The sequence below is a fragment of the Rhinolophus sinicus genome, linkage group LG13, assembly GCF_036562045.2.
Source record: "Rhinolophus sinicus isolate RSC01 linkage group LG13, ASM3656204v1, whole genome shotgun sequence".
NCBI lineage: Eukaryota > Metazoa > Chordata > Mammalia > Chiroptera > Rhinolophidae > Rhinolophus > Rhinolophus sinicus.
Genome location: NC_133762.1, coordinates 705,083 through 722,766, shown reverse-complemented (window position 1 = coordinate 722,766; position 17,684 = coordinate 705,083). Strand labels below are relative to the sequence as shown.

The window sequence follows — 17,684 nt, the reverse complement described above, 5'->3', positions numbered from 1 at the left end:
CCTGCCACAGGATCCTGGGAGTTCAAAGTGGGTCACCGATGGGTCCAGCTGGGCACCAATTTCTGGACGAACTCAAATCAAACCATCTTTTCGTTTCTGAGTGCACATCAGATGACCGTCTGAACTGTCTATTTACATTAGCCTGGCTAGTTCTCACCCCAAAAGCCAGCCTCCTGTATAGAGGGGTGAGTTGTCATCTCCTGGCAGTTACTGTACATCCACAAAATAATTCCAGTGTATTCACCCCACTCAGCACAGATGGAGGAGGAGAGGACACAGACATTCATAATTGCTGTGCTTGAAATCAAAGCTACCGCTGCAGACTTAGTTAACTGATTCTCTCACAAAGTTAATTCAAGTGCATTAAGGGAGTTGGGGAACACGTACTGTGGAGAAAATCTACTTGTTGTCTCTGTGAGAGAAGAGGCACCCAGAGGATGCCAGGTTCAGACCCCTGACCTCAGCTTTGCATGTGTTGCTAGGTGACCCATCCCCTCCATCTGGGGCAGTGGCCCTTTTCACACACATGCCTTCGTCCTGAGTGTTTCACTGTGGCGTTCTTCCACCTAAGGCAGGGCCCAGGGACGGCAAGCCCTGTGGGAGCCTGTGTTTGCACTCAGCTCATTAAAAAGACTGTTCACTAGCCTGTTTTCCTCTTGTAGGGAATGTATAATGAGGTTGCAATGTAAACCTATTTTATTTTTCCTTATATGTAATTCGGTAAATAGCTCAGGTCACATGTCCCTAGGTAAAACCTAATGACTGGACGGGATTTGAACATTCAGTTCAGATCATAGAATAACAAAGGATCTGTTTCTGATGTTTATTCATTACTATTCCAGGAACTGAACAAAACAGCTTCATGTGGGGGCAAGAGTGTTTGAGTGAGAAAAGGTCTGGACACCGGTAATGGGTTCTTCTCCCAGTTACCAGCACATTCACTGAGACAAAGAAATGACCCCGCTGACCTACAGATGTCCAGAATCACTAACACTGCATCCAAGTCCTATCATAAAATAGGACCGATTATAACACCCGACCCAAGGAGAGCAGACAGAGTGTCGGGTGCCTCCCCTCCCCAGGTTCCCAGACAGACAGACCCACACTCACTCAGCTGTGTCAGTGGGTTTGCGCGGTGAGACTCAGCTCCACTGTCACAGCAGCTTTGTCTGATGTTGAGATTTCTGTTCAGCTGTCTGCTTTTCATCAGTCTGCAATTACAATCCTGATGCAATTAAAATATCTTACAGAGTTTTTTTTTATAAAGTATTACCATGCCCATACTGATTAGGTTGTTATCCTACTAATTCATGTTTGAGGAGAAAATATGCAGATGTAAAAATTGTAGTTTCGTAAAATATCATGGTTTGAAGGCTTGTAAAGGAAATCTGCCCAACAGTTCACAGGTCTGGCTTTGCATCAGAATTACCTGGAAAGGCTTTTAAAATCCTGAGATCCCAAGACCTACTAAACCGGAATATTAATTATTTTTCTGTTTTCTAATTCACTAATTTCCACTTAGCTCTGTAGTATTATTACACCATTCTTCTGCTTACCTGGGATTTTCTTTTGCTCTGTTTTGAATTTCTTAATGTGGAAGATGAAGTCATTAATTTGAGACCTTTTTTTCTAATTTTAGTGTTTAGTGCTATCTGTTTCCTCCTAAGTATTACTATAGCGGCATCCCACAGATTTCAATGTTTTGGTTTCATTAACATTCAGTTAAAAAAAAACACACTTAATTTCCTGTTTGTTTTATCTTTTGACACATGTGTAGTGTTCATTTAGATGGGTGGTACTGATTTTCCAAATATTTAGCTCATTCCAGATATCCTTCTGTTATTGATTTCTAATTTAATTCCACTGTGAGCAAGAAACATACTTTGTATAACTTGAATCCTTTAAACTTACTGAGGTTTGTTCTGTGGTCCAGAATCTGGTCCATTTTGGTGCATGCTAGGAAGAAAGTGTATTCTGCTGTTGCTAGGTGGAATGTTCTATAAATTAGACCAGTCAGGTGAAGTTGGCTTGCTGATTTGTAGAAGTCTACTTGCTGATTTTAAAAATCTGTTTCTATTCGATTATTGCAAGTGGGGTGTTGAAATCTCTGGTAATAGCTCTGGATTCGTTTATTTCTTTTTGTAGCTGTGTCAGTGTTTGAATAATGAATTTTGATGCACTGTTATTATGGGTAAAAACATTTAGGATTTTAATGTTCTCTTGGTTAACTGACCTCTTTTCATTATAAAATGAATATGTGAAATCTATTTTGTCTCATATTAAAATAGACACTCCAGCTTTTTTGACTAGTGTGATATGATATAGGTCTTTCCATTCTTTAATTTTAACCTATATTTGAGGTGTGTTTCTTGTGGGCAACATATACATGAGTGTTGCTTTTTTTAATCCAACCTAATAATCTCTGCATTTTAATTGGAGTCTTTAGACCATTTACATTTAATGTGATTATTGATGTAGTTAGATTTAAGTCTGTCATCTTTTTCTTTGTTTTTTTTTTTTTTTTTTTATAGCTGCTGTCTCTTGTTGTTCTTTTTCCTCTCTTTATATGGTTCCATTTTATTTCTTTTGTTTTTTTATTTGCTGCAACCCTTTCTTTTGCTAGTTTAGTGGTTGTGTTAAAGATTTGTAATACGAGGTATGATCACAAAATATGGTGAATGTTTAAAAAAAGTTTATTACAGTTAAAAACATATTGCCATTAATCCCCTTCAAAATACTCCCCCTCCCTTCAAACACACTTATCGTTCTTGCTACTTTCTGAAGCAGTTCTGGAAGTCCTCTTTCGTGAGTGTCTTTACTTCATCCTCCCTCATGACAGCATTCTGTGTCACACATTGCTTCTGGTATATAGAAATTCCTGTCAAATAAAAACATTACAGTGTGTCCTCATCCACCCTATTCACCAGATCTGATACTGTGCAACTTCTGGCTCTTCCCCAAAGTCAAAATGACCATGAAAGGTAAACATTTTTAATTGATTCAGGACATCGAAGCAGCCACAACAGTGCAACGAAAGACAGTCATGAAAGAGGCCTTCCAAAACTGCTTCAGAAAGTGGCAGGAACAATGGGACAAGTGTGTTCAAAGTGAGGGGGTCAGTATTTTGAGGGAGATTAATGACAATGTGTCTTTTACTGTAATAATTTATTTTTTAAACATTCACCATATTTTTTATCACACCATGTATACATCCTTGACTTATCACTGTCTATCCTCAGATGATATTATGCCACTTCACACAGAATATAAAAACATTGTAATAGTATATTTCTATTTTACCTCCCAGTCTTTATGCTGTTGTGGTCATTTATTTCATGTAACTATGTGTTATAAATGCTACAGTACATTATTATTTTTGTTTAAATAAATATTATCTCTACCAGTGATTAAATTATAAAACTATTTACATATATATATATTCCCTCATATCATTCCTGTTTCTGTTTTACCTGTCTTTGTGTAAATTCATATTTCCATCTTTTATCATTTCCCTTCTACTTAAAGGACTTCCTCTGACGTGTCTTTTAGTATGAGTCTCAGCGATAAGTTCTTTCAGTGTTTGTATGTTTGAAAGTAGTTTTACTTTACTTTTAAAAACTTGTTTATTGAGATATAATTTATATACCATAAATTTAATCCAAAGTGTATACAATTTGATGGTTTTTAGATGTTCACAAAGTTGTGCAGCCATGATTTATGTTTAGAACATTTTCATCACCCCAAAAGGCGACATTAGCAGTCACTCCCCATTGTTCCTACCTCCTGCTTTGAGCCCTGGGCAACCATTTATCTAATTTATATCTATAAATTTGTCTGTTCCAGACTTTGCATGTAAATGGAATCATAGACTATTAGACTTTTGTGACTGGCTTTTGTTACATAGTAAATATTCTTAATGTTCATTTGTGATACAATGTATCAGTATGTATTTTGTTCTTTTTATTGCTGAGTAATATTGGCTATACTCTATGGCTATATCATATTTTGTTTATTGCTTCATCAATTAATAACAAAATTCAACAAGGCATTTATTTTCACTTTTAGCTATTCTGAATAATATTGCTATGAATGTGTGTATTTCATGTTAACATATATTTTTGTCATAGTTATACATGTAGGAGTGGAATTACTGGGTGATTTCTTTTCTGACCCATTGTTTATTTAGAAGTGTGTTGTTTATTTTCTACACATTTATGAATTTACCAAATTTCCTTGTTACTGACTTCTAATAGAATTTCATTTGTATGATTTCAGTCTTTTTACATTTATCAAGGCTAGTTTTGGGGCCTAGCATGTGCTCTATCCTCTAGAATGTTTTATGTGCACTTAAGAAAAATGTGCATTCTCTGATTGCTGGGTGGGATGTTTATAGGAGTCTGTTAAGTCCAGCTGTTTTATAAAGTGTTGTGCAAGTGCTTTGTTGCCCTGTTGATCTTCTGTCAAGTGGTTCTGCCTATCACTGAAAGTGGGGAATTGAAGTCTTCAAGTATATATTGAAGTATCTGTTTCTTCTTTCAGTTATGCCAGTTTTTGCTTTATGTAATTTTGGACTATTTCGTTGGATAAAAATATTTACAATTAATGTATTTATCAATATATTGACCTTTTATAATTATGAAATATTCCTCTTTATCTCTAGTAGAATTTTTATTTAAAGCATGTTTTGTCTAATATTAGTATACTGTGTTTCCCCAAAAATAAGATATAGCCGGACCATCAGCTCAAATGCATCTTTTGGAGCAAAACTTAATACAAGACCCGGTTTTATTATACTATAAGACCAGGTCTTAATAATATAGTATAGTATAGTATAGTATAGTATAGTATAGTATAGTATAGTATAGTATAGTATAATATAATACTTCGTCTTATTTTAATATAAGACCAGGTATAATATAATATAATACCTGGACTTATATTAATTTTTGCTCCAAAAGACGCATTAGAGCTGATGGCCTGGCTAGGTCTTATTTTCGGGGAACACGGTAGCTATTTCAGTTCTTTTTTTTTTTAAAGTTTATTGGGGTGACAATTGTTAGTAAAGTTACATAGATTTCAGGTGTACAATTCTGTATTACATCATCTATTGTGTGGGTTCACCACCCTGAGTCAGTTCTCCTTCCATCACTGTATATTTGATTCCCTTTACCCTCATCTACCACCCCCCTCTCCCCTCGGGTAACCACGAAACTATTGTCTGTGTCTATGAGTTTTTGTTTCTCATTTGCTTGTCCTGTTGTTTTGTTGTTTTTGGTTTATATACCACATATCAGTGAAATCATATGGTTCTCTGCTTTTTCTGTCTGACTTATTTCGCTTAGCATTATAATCTCAACATCCATCCATGTCACAAATGGTCCTATTTCATCTTTTCTTACTGCCAAATAGTATTCCATTGTGTATATATACCACAACTTCTTTATCCATTCATCTATCGAAGGACATTTTGGTTGTTTCCATGTCTTGGCCACCATACATAAAGCTTCAATGAACATTGGAGCACATGTGTCTTTATGGATAAATGTTTTCAGGTTTTTTTGGTAGATACCCAGGAGAGGGATTGCTGGGTCATACGGTAATTCTATTCGTAATTATTTGAGGAACCTCCACACTGCCTTCCATAGCAGCTGCACCAATCTGCATTCCCACCAACAGTGTATGAGGGTTCCTTTTTACCCACAGCCTCTCCAACACTTGTTACTATTTGTCTTGTTGATGATAGCCATTCTAACAGATGTGAGGTGATATCTCATTGTGGGTTTTATTCGCATTTCTCTGACGATTAGTGATGTTGAGCATGTTTTCATATGTTTATTTGCCATTTGTATGTCCTCTTTGGAGAAATGTCTCTTCAGGTTCTCTGCCCATTTTTCAATTGGGTTGTTTGTTTTTTTGTTGTTGAGTTGCATGGGTTCATTGTATATTTTGGATATTAGTCCCTCATTGGAGGCACTGTTTGCAAAAATCTTCTCCTATTCAGTTGGTTGCCTCTTTGTTTTGTTGATGGTTTCTTTTGCTGTGCAGAAGCTTTTAAGATTGATATAATCCCATTCATTTATTTTAGTTTTTGCTACCCTTGCCTTTGGAATCAAATTCAAAAACGCTCTCTGAAACCAAGGTCCATAAGTTTAGTACCTATGCTTTCTTCTATGCAGTTTATTGTGTCAGGTCTTACGCTTAAGTCTTTGATCCATTTTGAACTAATTTTAATCGTGGTGACAGATAGCAATCCAGTTTCATTCTTTCACACGTGTCTATCCAATTCTCCCAGCACCATTTATTGAAGAGGCTGTCTTTTCTCCATTGTGTGTATTTTGCTTCTTTGTCAAAAATTGCCTGTTCATATTTATGTGGTTTTATTTCTGAAATCTCAGTTCTATTCCATTGGTCTACGTGTTTGTTTTTCTGCCAATACCATGCTGTTTTGATTATTGTTGCCCTGTAGTACAAGCTAAAATCGGGAGTGCGATACATCCAGCATTGTTTTTTTTCTTCTTAATATTGCTTTGCCTATTTGGGGTCTTTTGTGGTTCCAGACAAATCTGATGATTTTTTGTTCTATTTCTTTAAAAAATGCCATTGCGATTTTGATGGAGATTGCATTAAATCTGTATATTGCTTTGCGTAATATGGCCATTTTAACTATGTTGATTCTTCCAATCCATGAGCACGGAATGTCTTTCCATTTCTTTGTGTCTTCTTCAATTTCTTTTAAAAATGTCTTACAATTTTCAGCATATAGGTCTTTCACATCCTTGGTTAAGTTTATTCCTAGGTATTTTATTCTTTTGCTGCAATTGCAAAAGGAATTGTTTTTTGGTTTTTTTTCTGAGATTTCATTGTTAGTATATAGGAATGCAATGGACTTTTGTACGTTGATTTTGTAGCTGGCAACTTTACTGTATTCATTGATTGTTTCTAATAGCTTTTTGGGGGAGTCTTTAGGGTTTTCTATGTATAGCATCATGTCATCTGCAAAGAGTGACACTTTAACTTCTTCATTCCCAATTTGGATGCCTTTTATTTCTTTCTCTTGCCTGCTTGCTCTGGTGAGGACTTCCAACCCTATGTTGAAAAGCAGAGGTGATAGGGGACAGCCCTGTCGTGTTCCTGAATGTAGAGCAAAGGGCTTCAGTTTTTCACCATTAATTATGAGAGTAGCTGAGGGTTTGTCATCTATGGCCTTTATTATGTTAAGGTATTTTCCTTCTGTACCTATTTTATTAAGTGTTTTAATCATAAATGGATGTTGTATCTTGTCAAATGCTTTTTCTGCATCAATTGATATAATCATATGATTTTTGTCCTTTATTTTGTTTATGTGATGTATCACATTGATGGATTTGCAGATGTTGAACCATCCTTGTGCCCTGGGATGAACCCCACTTGGTCGTGATGAATAATCTTTTTAATGCATTGTTGCATTCGATTTGCTAGAATTTTGTTTAGGATTTTTGCATCTGTATTCATCAGAGATATTGGTCTGTAGTTTTCTTTTTTTGTGTTGTCCTTACCAGGTTTTGGTATCAGGGTAATGTTGGCCTCATAAAATGAGTTAGGGAGTCCTGTCTCTTCTTCAGATTTTTGGATGAGTTTGAGCAGGATTGGTATTAGATCCTCTTTGAAGGTTTGGTAGAATTCACTAGTGAAGCCATCTTGTCCAGGACTTTTGCTTTTGGGAAGGTTTCAGATAAATGATTCAATTTCCTTACTGGTGATTGGTCTATTTAGATTTTTCAATTCTTCGTGATTCAGCCTAGAAAGGCTATATGTTCTGAAGGACTTGTCCATTTCTTCTAAGTTATTGAATTTTGTGGCATATAGTCCTTCATAGTATTCTTGGATGATCCTTTGTATTTCTGTGGCATCCGTTATAACTTCCCCCTTTTCATTTCTGATTTTATTAGTGTCTTGTCTCTTTTTATCTTAGTGAGCCTAGCCAAGGGTTTGTCAATTTTGTTAATCTTTTCAAAGAACCACCTCTTTGTCACATTAATTTTTTCTGTTCTCTTTTTGTTCTCTATTTCATTTAGTTCTGCTCTGATTTCTATTATTTCCTTTCTTCTGCTGACCTTGGGTTTCATTTGTTCTTCTTTTTCTAGTTCTTCAAGGTGGAACGTGAGGTTATTTATTTGGGATTTTTCTTGTTTCTTGAGATAGGCCTGTAATGATATAAATTTCCCTCTTAAAACTGCTTTCCATGCATCCCAAAAATTTTGGTAGGACGTATTTTCATTCTCATTTGTTTCTATCTATCTTTTGATCTCTCCTCAAATTTCTTCTTTGACCCAGTCGTTCTTTAAAAGTATATTGTTTAATCTCCATTGTATTTGTTGTTTTTCATGCTTTCTTTTTGCAGTTGATATCCAATTTCAAAACCTTGTGATCAGAGAATATGCTTGGTATGATTTCAGTCTTCTTAAATTTGCTGAGGTTAGTTTTATGTCCCAATATATGGTCTATCCATGAGAATGTTCCAGGTACCTTAGGAAAAAATGTATAGTCTGATGTTTTAGGATGAAGTGCTCTATAAATGTCAATTATGTGCATTTCATCTAACATGTCATTTAGGGCTGCTATTTCATTACTTATTTTCTGTTTGGATGATCTATCCATAGCTTTCAATGATGTATTTAGGTCCCCTAGTATAATTGTGTTTTGGTCAATTTCTCTTTTTAGTTCTGTTAGTAGTTGCTTGGTATATTTCGGTGCTCCCTGATTGGGAACATAAACAGTGATGACTGTTATGTCTTCTTATTGTATAGTCAGTCCCCTTTACCATTATGAAATGTCTGTCTTTGTCCCTTGTTACCTTTTTCACCCTGAAGTCTGTTTCATCTGATATCAGTATAGCTACACCTGATTTTCTCTGGATACCATTTGCTTGGAGTGTCAATTTCCACCCTTTCATTTTCAGTCTATGCTTGTCCTTGTAGCTGAGATGTGTCTCTTGGAGACAGCATATGGTTGGGTTTAGTTTTTTGATGCAATCTGCTACTCCATACCTTTTTATTGGTGAGTTCAGTCCATTTACATTTATGGTGATTATTGATATGTGAGGATTTCCTATCATTCTACCTTTAGTTTTCTGGTAAGACTGTGTCTCCATTGTTTCTTTGCCTTTTTGTTGTTGTCTATTATTTCTGTGTGGTGGTATTCTATGATGTTTCCCTCTGTTTCTTCTTTTATTACAGTATATATTTCAGTTCTGAATTTTTTTTGAGTAGTTACCATTAAGTTGATGTAAAAGAAAGTTTGATTTTGAGAGTATTCCATTTTCTTCAGCAATCCTACTTTCTCCATTCCCATATTCCGGTTTAGGCCTTTACTCTCCCCCTTTTTGAGTTTTGGTTGCCACAAATTGTCCCTGTTGATGGGGTCGAATAGCCTCCTTTATTGTTTCTTGTAGTGCAGGTCATGTATTAGAAAATTCCCTCAGCTTCTGTATGTCTGGAACGGTCTTTATTCCTCCTTCATATCTAAAGGATGTCTTTGCTGATTATATTATCCTTTGCTCATAATTTCTCTCTTTCAATAGTTTGAATATTTGGTTGTTCTCCCTCCTGGCTTGTAGAGTTTCTGCTGAGAAGTCTGATGATAATCTAATGGGCTTTCCTTTTTGGTTACTGTCTTCTTTTCCCTGGTTGCCTTGAGGATTCTTTCTTTGTCGTTGATTTTTGACAGCTTCAATACAATATGCCTTGGAGAAGGCCTGTTGGGGTTGAGGTAATTAGGTGTTCTACTTGCTTCTTGGATTCAAGGATCCGGTCTTTCCACAAGTTTGGGAAGTTCTCGTCGACTGTTTGTTTGAATATACTCTGTTCCCTTCTCTCTTTCTTCTCCTTCTGGTATGCCCATTATTCTTATATTGCTTTTTCTGATGGAGTCAGAAAGTTCTTGTAGAGTTCTTTCATTTCTTTGAAGTCTCATGTCTTTTTCTTCTTCCATCTGTGTAATTTCCAGGTTTCTATCTTTGATGTCACTGATTCTTTCCTCCATCTGGTCAACTCTACTTCCTAAGCTGGCTATTTCATTCTTAACTTCTTGTATTGAGTTCTTAATCTCCAGAAATTCTATTTGTTTTTTTGTTTTTTGTTTTTTAAATTTCAGTCTCTCTGGTAAAATGTTCACGTTGTTCTTTAATTGTGTTTCTGAGTTCATTAAACTGTCTGTCTGTGTTTTCTTGCATCTCGTTGAGTTTTTTCACAACTGTAATCTTGAATTCTCTGTCATTTCAGTCACATATTTCCATATCTTTAAGTTCATTTTCTGGAGACTTTTCATTTTCTTTCTTAGCTGTCCTGTTGCCTTGGTTATTCATGGAAATTAATGATTTGTTATTTCTCTTCCTAGACATCTACAGGAGTGGATTCTGCAACAGGTTGATAGGAAAATGTCTTTCTTTTGTTTTCCAGTAGGTGTTTGTGGAATGTTTTATTTTCTCTCTGACTGCAGCCTTTTTTTCTCTCTCACACTGTAGTGTTATGTTTTCTCTACACTATTCCAGCTTCTCACACAATGGGGGGATTCCCTGTAAGGTGGGCTTCTGCTCTGTTAACCGTTCACTTGTGTCATACTGCACCGTGTCCCTGTGGGGATGCGGAGAGCTTCTGAGGTTCCAAAGCTCTTCCTGCAGCAGATTCAGAGCCCATGTGTTTCAGTTCTGTTTACTCCTGCAGGGATCTGCCCAGATAGGTGGGGACAGGGACATGGTGGGTTTTGAGAGGTAGCCCAGAGCAATGGCGGCGACCACCACCACAGCTGGTCCTGCTTCTACAGCTCCCTTCCCTTTGCCGGAACTAGTTGGGCTGCGAATCTGTGTCTGCGGACCACAGTTCTCAGAACAGCAAATATTCTGTTCTTTTGATCTGACACTGCTACTGTTCCACTTCTAGCACCTGGCAGGTGGGGGTTGGCGAGCTCTGGGAGGGTAGGGAGGGGCGGCTAGTCTCAGTGCCTAAGGCTTCCGTTCTCTGCTCAGCAGTGAGGGCTTAAACCACCTTTTTCAGCCTTCTTCCCTCAGTCTTTTCTCCGAGGTCTCTGCCATGAGCGTTGGATTCAGCCATGTTATGTGCTGCCCCCTCAGCCCTGTGGGCTATAAGCGGAGCCCTAGCAGTCCGAGTTCTTCCCTCTCCCGCAGCTGCGGTATTCTGGGATGCAGGGAGCTCGAAGCACTGAGCTAGGTCTGCGTCTGCGCCCGCGCGGCTCTGTCTCTGCACTTCTCCCTTCCCTCCCTCCCCGCTCGCGCGATTCGCCCACCTTTAGGTGAATTCAGTAGTGGGCCTCTTCGTCTTGCCTGTCTGCTGTGCAGGGAGTCCTTTGTGGAGTTATAGATGTTCAACTTGTAAATTCCAGGGGAGATTTCCAGAGGCTCACCTCATGCTACCATTTTGATGACGTCTCTTCAGCTGACCTATTTCATTTCTTTTATGGTTGTGGTTTGCATGGTGTATCTTTTTCTATGTTTTCAATTTCAAGCTATTTATATCTTTGAATTTAGAACATGTCTCCTGAACACTGCCTAGTGTTTGCTCTTGTTTTTATGTCCATTTGGAAAACCTCTGCCATTTGATTATATCGTTCAATCAGTTTACATTTAACATTATTAATATGGTTTGACTTACATCTGACATTTTTATTTCCTATGACTCATGTCTTTTATGTTTGTTTACTATTTTGTATTAGGTGGATATTTTCTAGTAACACACTTTAGTTTCTTTAGTGATTTTTAAAGGCTTTTTTAAAGAGCATTTTTACATTTCCAAAATTGAGAGGCAGGTACAGAGATTTCCCATGTACCCTCTGTCCCCACACATGTACACCCTCCCCCATTATCAACATCAGCACAAAATGGTACATTTTTTTCCAAGGAAATATGTACATTGTTGCATCATAATCATCCAGAGGCTGTAGTTGATATTAGGGTCACTCTTGGTGTTGTACGTTCTGTGGGTTCAGACAAATGTCTAATGACATGTATCTACCATTGCAGCCTCAGACAGTATATTTTCACTGCCCTAAACATCCCCGTTGCTCCACTATTGGACGCTCAATCACCCCACTCCTGGCAAGGAGGAACCTTAGATGCATGTTACTAAGTGAAAGACGCCATTCTGAACAGGCTATATGCTGTATGATTCCAATGGTGTGACATTCTGGAAAAGGCAGAACTGTGCAGGCAGTGAAGGATCAACAGGAGTTACCATTTCCATTTATTTATTGATAGTCTCTATTCCATGAGACTTTGTTATCATACCTTCCTTTGATTCTTTAGATATAATTTTCTTGAGTCATTTGAACATATTTAATTCATAATAGCTATTTTGAAATCTTTGTTAAGTCCAACATCTGGGATGCCTCAAAAGTAGTTTGTATTGCCTGCCTTACCCCCACCCCCACCTGCCGTGTATGGGTCACACTTTTCTGTTTATTTGAATGTCTCTTTTTTTTTTTTAACTTTACACTTTAGATAATATATTGTAACAACTCTGGTTACTAATCTTCTATCATTAGGCATTACTGTTGTTTTTGTTTGCTTGCTTCTTTATTTGTTTAGTGACTTACCTGTGCAAACTCTGAGAAGTCAGTTTCCTCCAGAGTAGGCAATCTCTGATGTCCCTGCTCAGATTTTCCCCTCTTCCATTCGTCCTTTTGTCCAGCTAACTAGTGGCTGCCTCTTGCCTGGGTCCGTATTTATCCTTAAGTCTCTTTAGCCAGTTACATTTTTTATCAATGGAAGTCTGTGTGACTTGACAGCTGCTGTCCCAGTTTAGGAATTTTACAGTTTAGTATGTTCAGTGAGGGACTAGTAGCTCAGACATTAACCCTCCAATCACTGGAATGTTGCAGCCTTGGTCATGCAGTCTCCAGACTTCCAGGGATGCAAATGATTTCATGTGAAGCTTGGGTTCCTTAGGAATTGCCCCTACATCAGAGTAGTTTATTGTTCAGTCAGTGTTTGCTCAATGGTTATGTTTAAGCCCTTGTGTTAGCGAGGCTTTCAGTCCTTCTGGATGTGTCCATTTGTGGCTTGGGGGATGTTTCAGGGTACCTCGTGTCTCGCTCTGATTGTTCCTGAGTGGGTACAGCTCAGCACATGTGCACAGAGTTTCTGATGCCCAGGCTTGACTGTGAGTCCAGGAGGACTCTTTATAGATACCTCTTTTTCTGGCTCCCTCAGTTAACCTTCTGGTGGTTCTACTGTTTTGCTTTTTGTTACCAGTATCATAAAGCCAAGAGCACCCTGTTAATTGTTCTCCCAAGATCTTCACTGTTTTTAACAACCCCCTTAGGCATGGAGTTCTTCCCACTCTGCCAAACAGTGTCGTCCTCCTTATGCAGGGCTGCAGGCACTTGTACTTACCGTGTTTCCCGAAAAGAAGACCTAGCCGGACAGTCAGCTGTAATGCGGCTTTAGGAGCAACAATTACTATAAGACTCAGTCTTATTTTACTATAAGATAAGACCGGATATAATATAATATAGCATAGCATAGCATAGCATAGCATAGCATAACATAATATAACATGATACTGGGTATAATAAGATATAATATAAGACCGGGTCTTATATTAATTTTTGCTCCAAAAGGCGCAGTAGAGCTGATTGTCTAGCTAGGTCTTATTTCCAGGGAAACAGGGTATATACTAATGGCCTTCCTTTTCTCCTGGGAAGAATCTCTGTGCCACTGAAGGGTCCTGGGGACTGGAAGAGCAGCGCGCTCCTCCCTGAGTGACAGACATTTCTGCTGCACAGCCCTGTGAGGGAGGGGGCTGGTGACCCCGGGTCTTCTTGACTTGATCTATAGAGAGGGACCCCCACCCGACAGGGGGCAAGGCACGAGCACCTGCATTGAGCTTCTGCTCTATAAGGACGGCTTCGCTGGACACAGGGAGCATGACTCCTCAAGACCTAGCCTACCTGAAAGAGAATTTCTGAGCAAGGATGCTGAGGGCAGGGACAAATCCTGGCCAGCTACCTTTCCAGGGTGAAACTGTAACCCAAGACGGAGCCTGTAGGACTAGGAGCTGTGGCCGTCTTGGCCAAACCCACCCAGCGCAGAGTTTCTGTAAAATGGATCTGAGGTGAGGCAGGTGGATCATTTTGTGGCTAAAATGCCATCGATTGTTACTGTTCTCACTGACATTTAGTAGATTTTCTGGAATTAATGTTTCTCCATTTTCTGTTTGTCCTTAGAACAATTTCCCGGGACTTTCAATTCTCCCCCCACCCCAGTTTTATTGATGTGTAATTGACCAGTAAAATTCTAAGATACTTGAAGTGTACACTGTGATGATTCTGCCCATCTAGCTAATTAACACATCCCTTATTACATATATATTTTGATGAGAACATTTAAATTCTACTCTCTTAGCACATATCAATTATACAGTACAGTGTTATCAACTGTAGTCATCATGTTATACATTAGATCCTAACAGTTTTCTCCAGTTCAATGACAATTGTATTTGGGTGAGAGTCTACTGAGATTCTCACTTTGCTACTCTGGCAGTTCTGTCTCTTGCTTTCATTTTTGATCAGTACTTAAAAAACATTGCTTTCTTTTCCATATTGTATGTATATATAATCGAATACTACTCAGCCATAAGAAATGATGAAACACTGCCATTTGCGGCAACATGGATGGATTTTGAGAGTATCATGCTAAGGGAAGTAAGTCAGGTGGAAAAAGTGAAGAACCATATGTAGGATATAAACTGAAAGTAACAAACGAACAAATAAGACAAACTAACAAAAATTCATTGACACAGACAACAGTTAGATTACCAGAAAAGAAGCGGGGTGGGGGTGTAGAAGAAGGTAAAGGGGATCAAATATATGCTGACAGAAGGAGAACTGACTCTGGGTTGTGAGCACACAATATATGGATGATGTATTATAGAAATGTATACTTGAAACCTATGTAATTTTATTAACCAATGTTATCCCAATAAAGTTAATAAAATTTTTAAAAAGGACATTGCTCCACTGGCTTCTCACTTGCATTGTTTCTGATGACACATATGTCATGTTTGTTCCTTTGTATTTTTTTATGTTTTCCCCTTTATGGATTCTTTTAAGATTTTTCTCTTTATTATGACAGCTGAGCAATTAGATTATGATTTGCTTTGTGGTATGTTTCTCATGCTTGAGTGTCCTTGAGCTGCTTGGATTTGTGGGTTTATACTTTTTATTAAATTTTGAAAATTTCAGCCATCATTTCTCCAAGAATGTATTTTTTCTAGAATGTTCATACTGTTTTCCAGAGTGACTGCATCATTTTACATTCCCATCAACAGTGCACAAAGGTTCCAATTTCTCCACATCCTCGTTAACAGCTGTTATTTCCTGTTTCTTTTTCTTTCTTTTTTTTTTTTTAAATAGCAGCGGTCATAATAGGTGTGAATTGGTATCTTATGGAGGGTTTGACTTGCATTTTCCTAATGATTCATGATGTTGAGCATCTTTTCATGTGCTTAGTGGTCATTTCTGTACCTTCTCTGGAGAAATGTCTGTGTCCTTTGCCCATTTTAAAATCACGTTGTTTGCTTGTTTGTTGTTGAGTTTTAGGAGTTCTTTTTATATTCTGGATATTAACCCCTTATCAGATATATGATTTGCAGCTATTTCTCCCATTCTGTGGGTTTCCTTTCCACTCTGTGGATAGTGCCCTTTAATGCACAGAAGTATTTAATGTACTCCATTATTGATGTACTCCAATTTATTTATTCTTTCTTTTTGTTGTCAGTACTTTTGGTGTCATATCCAAGAAATCATTTCCAGGTCTGATGTTGTAAAGCTTTCCCCCTATGTTTTCTTTTAAGAATTTTGTAGTTTCAGGTCTTTGCTTTAGGTCTTTGATCCATTTTTTTTCCTAATATAAACTTTTTTTTTTTTTTTAAGATTTTATTGGGGGAGGGGAACAGGACTTTGTTGGGGAATAGTGTGTACTTCCAGGCCTTTTTTCCAAGTCAAGTTGTTGTCCTTTCAGTCTCAGTTGTGGAGGGTGCTGTTCAGCTTCAAGTTGTTGTCCTTTCAGTCTTAGTTGTGGAGGGCGCAGCTCAGCTCCAGGTCTAGTTGCCGTTGCTAGTTGCAGGGGGCACAGCCCACCATCCCTTGCGGGAGTCAAACCAGCAACCTTGTGGTTGAGAGGATGCGCTGCAACCAACTGAGCCATCTGGGAGGCAGCTCAGCTCAAGGTGCCATGTTCAATCTTAGTTGCAGGGGGCAGAGCCCACCATCCCTTGCGGGACTCGAGGAGTTGAACTGGCAACCTTGTGGTTGAGAGCCCACTGGCCCATGTGGGAATCGAACTGGCAGCCTTTGGAGTTAGGAGCACGGAGCTCTAACCGCCTGAGCCACCGGGCTGGCCCTTGATCCATTTTGAATTAATGTTTTGTATATTGTGTTAGGTAAGGGTCCAAATTGATTCTTTTGCATGTGGATATCCAGTTGTGCCAGCACCATTTGTTGAAAAGAGTGTCCTTTCCCCATTGAGTGGTCTTGGATCCCTTGTTGAAGATAATGTGTCAGAGCTTAATCCTGAGTCTGAATTGTAAACCACGAGCTGCCGAAGGCCAGTCTCTTTCCTGGGAACCACTGTCAGCCTCTTTCCTAGCTGCTGCTTCTACTTTAGCCTGATGCTGCTTTAAAGTGCTCAAAACAGTTAATTTCCCCCAAGCTTTGTGTGCATATGCGTGTGTGTGTGTGTGTCTGTGTGTCTGTGTTCCAAACTCCTACCTCTTAACACTGTCATTGCACTGTTGCATGTAATACTCATTTGGCATTTCCCAGTTCCAGTTGGTAAGGCTTTATCTCTACAGGTCCTTTTTATTTAATGAGATTAAAAGCTCTAGAAACCAAAAGTCTAACAAATACCGTGAAACAACCAGAAAAGTCTCTTGTAAAAAGTAGAGCCTCAGTTGCCTGACTTAACACAGCCTGTTGTATGACGTGACCAAAGCTTCTGCTGTTTGGAGACAGAATACTTGCTGAGTCCAGTTAAGTTGAAGGAAGACGCTACTTATTCTGCATAGTAGTTAGCTCTAAGCTCAGTCAAACATGAAGAATAGTTCCTTCATGGGCTTTAAGCTCTATACACAGAACACATAGAATTGTGTTGGGGTGTTTTCCAAAATGCCAGCAGCTCTTTGACGTTAACATGACTTGGTTGTACTGACAGCCATTGAATAGTCAGCTCAGATGCATGACCACTGTCGTCATGCTTGTGGAGGTCTGGAAAACATGGCTCTGGCTACAACAGCTGCATCTGCAATTTAACAAGAGCCTGTGAGCTTGGAAGTGCCACTCACAGTTCCAAAAGTAGAGTGCAGGAGTCCATTTGTGAATGACGGTTTTGTAGTGAAACCGAAGGGAGCGCATTGAAATAATTGCAGATATAATCACTCCCGTTTCCATAGAAACAATTCAGTTCATGATCAGAGGTTCAGCAGCGCGTCCACGTTTCGCCTGGGTAGAAATACTCTGAAATTGGAGCTGTCCTCCCCTTTATCAGTCGCTCAGTACTGTCTCCCCTCAGAGGGCATGGCCGCGACTCAGAGGCCTGCGCCTCAGCAAGCTTGTTCCTCATCTCCCGAGTTCCACTGCTGCCAAAGAAAGAGAAACTGGCTTCTTTAAGACAAAATGAGCCCATTTGACCTCTG

The 17,684-nt window shown here is 38.6% G+C and overlaps 1 protein-coding gene across 1 annotated transcript in view; it reads left to right on the top strand.

The window, feature by feature from the left end:
• GABRG3 (gamma-aminobutyric acid type A receptor subunit gamma3) overlaps positions 1-17,684 on the top strand; it is a 308,837-nt gene that overhangs the window by 24,628 nt on the left and 266,525 nt on the right. The gene's annotated exons all lie outside the window — the stretch shown is intronic.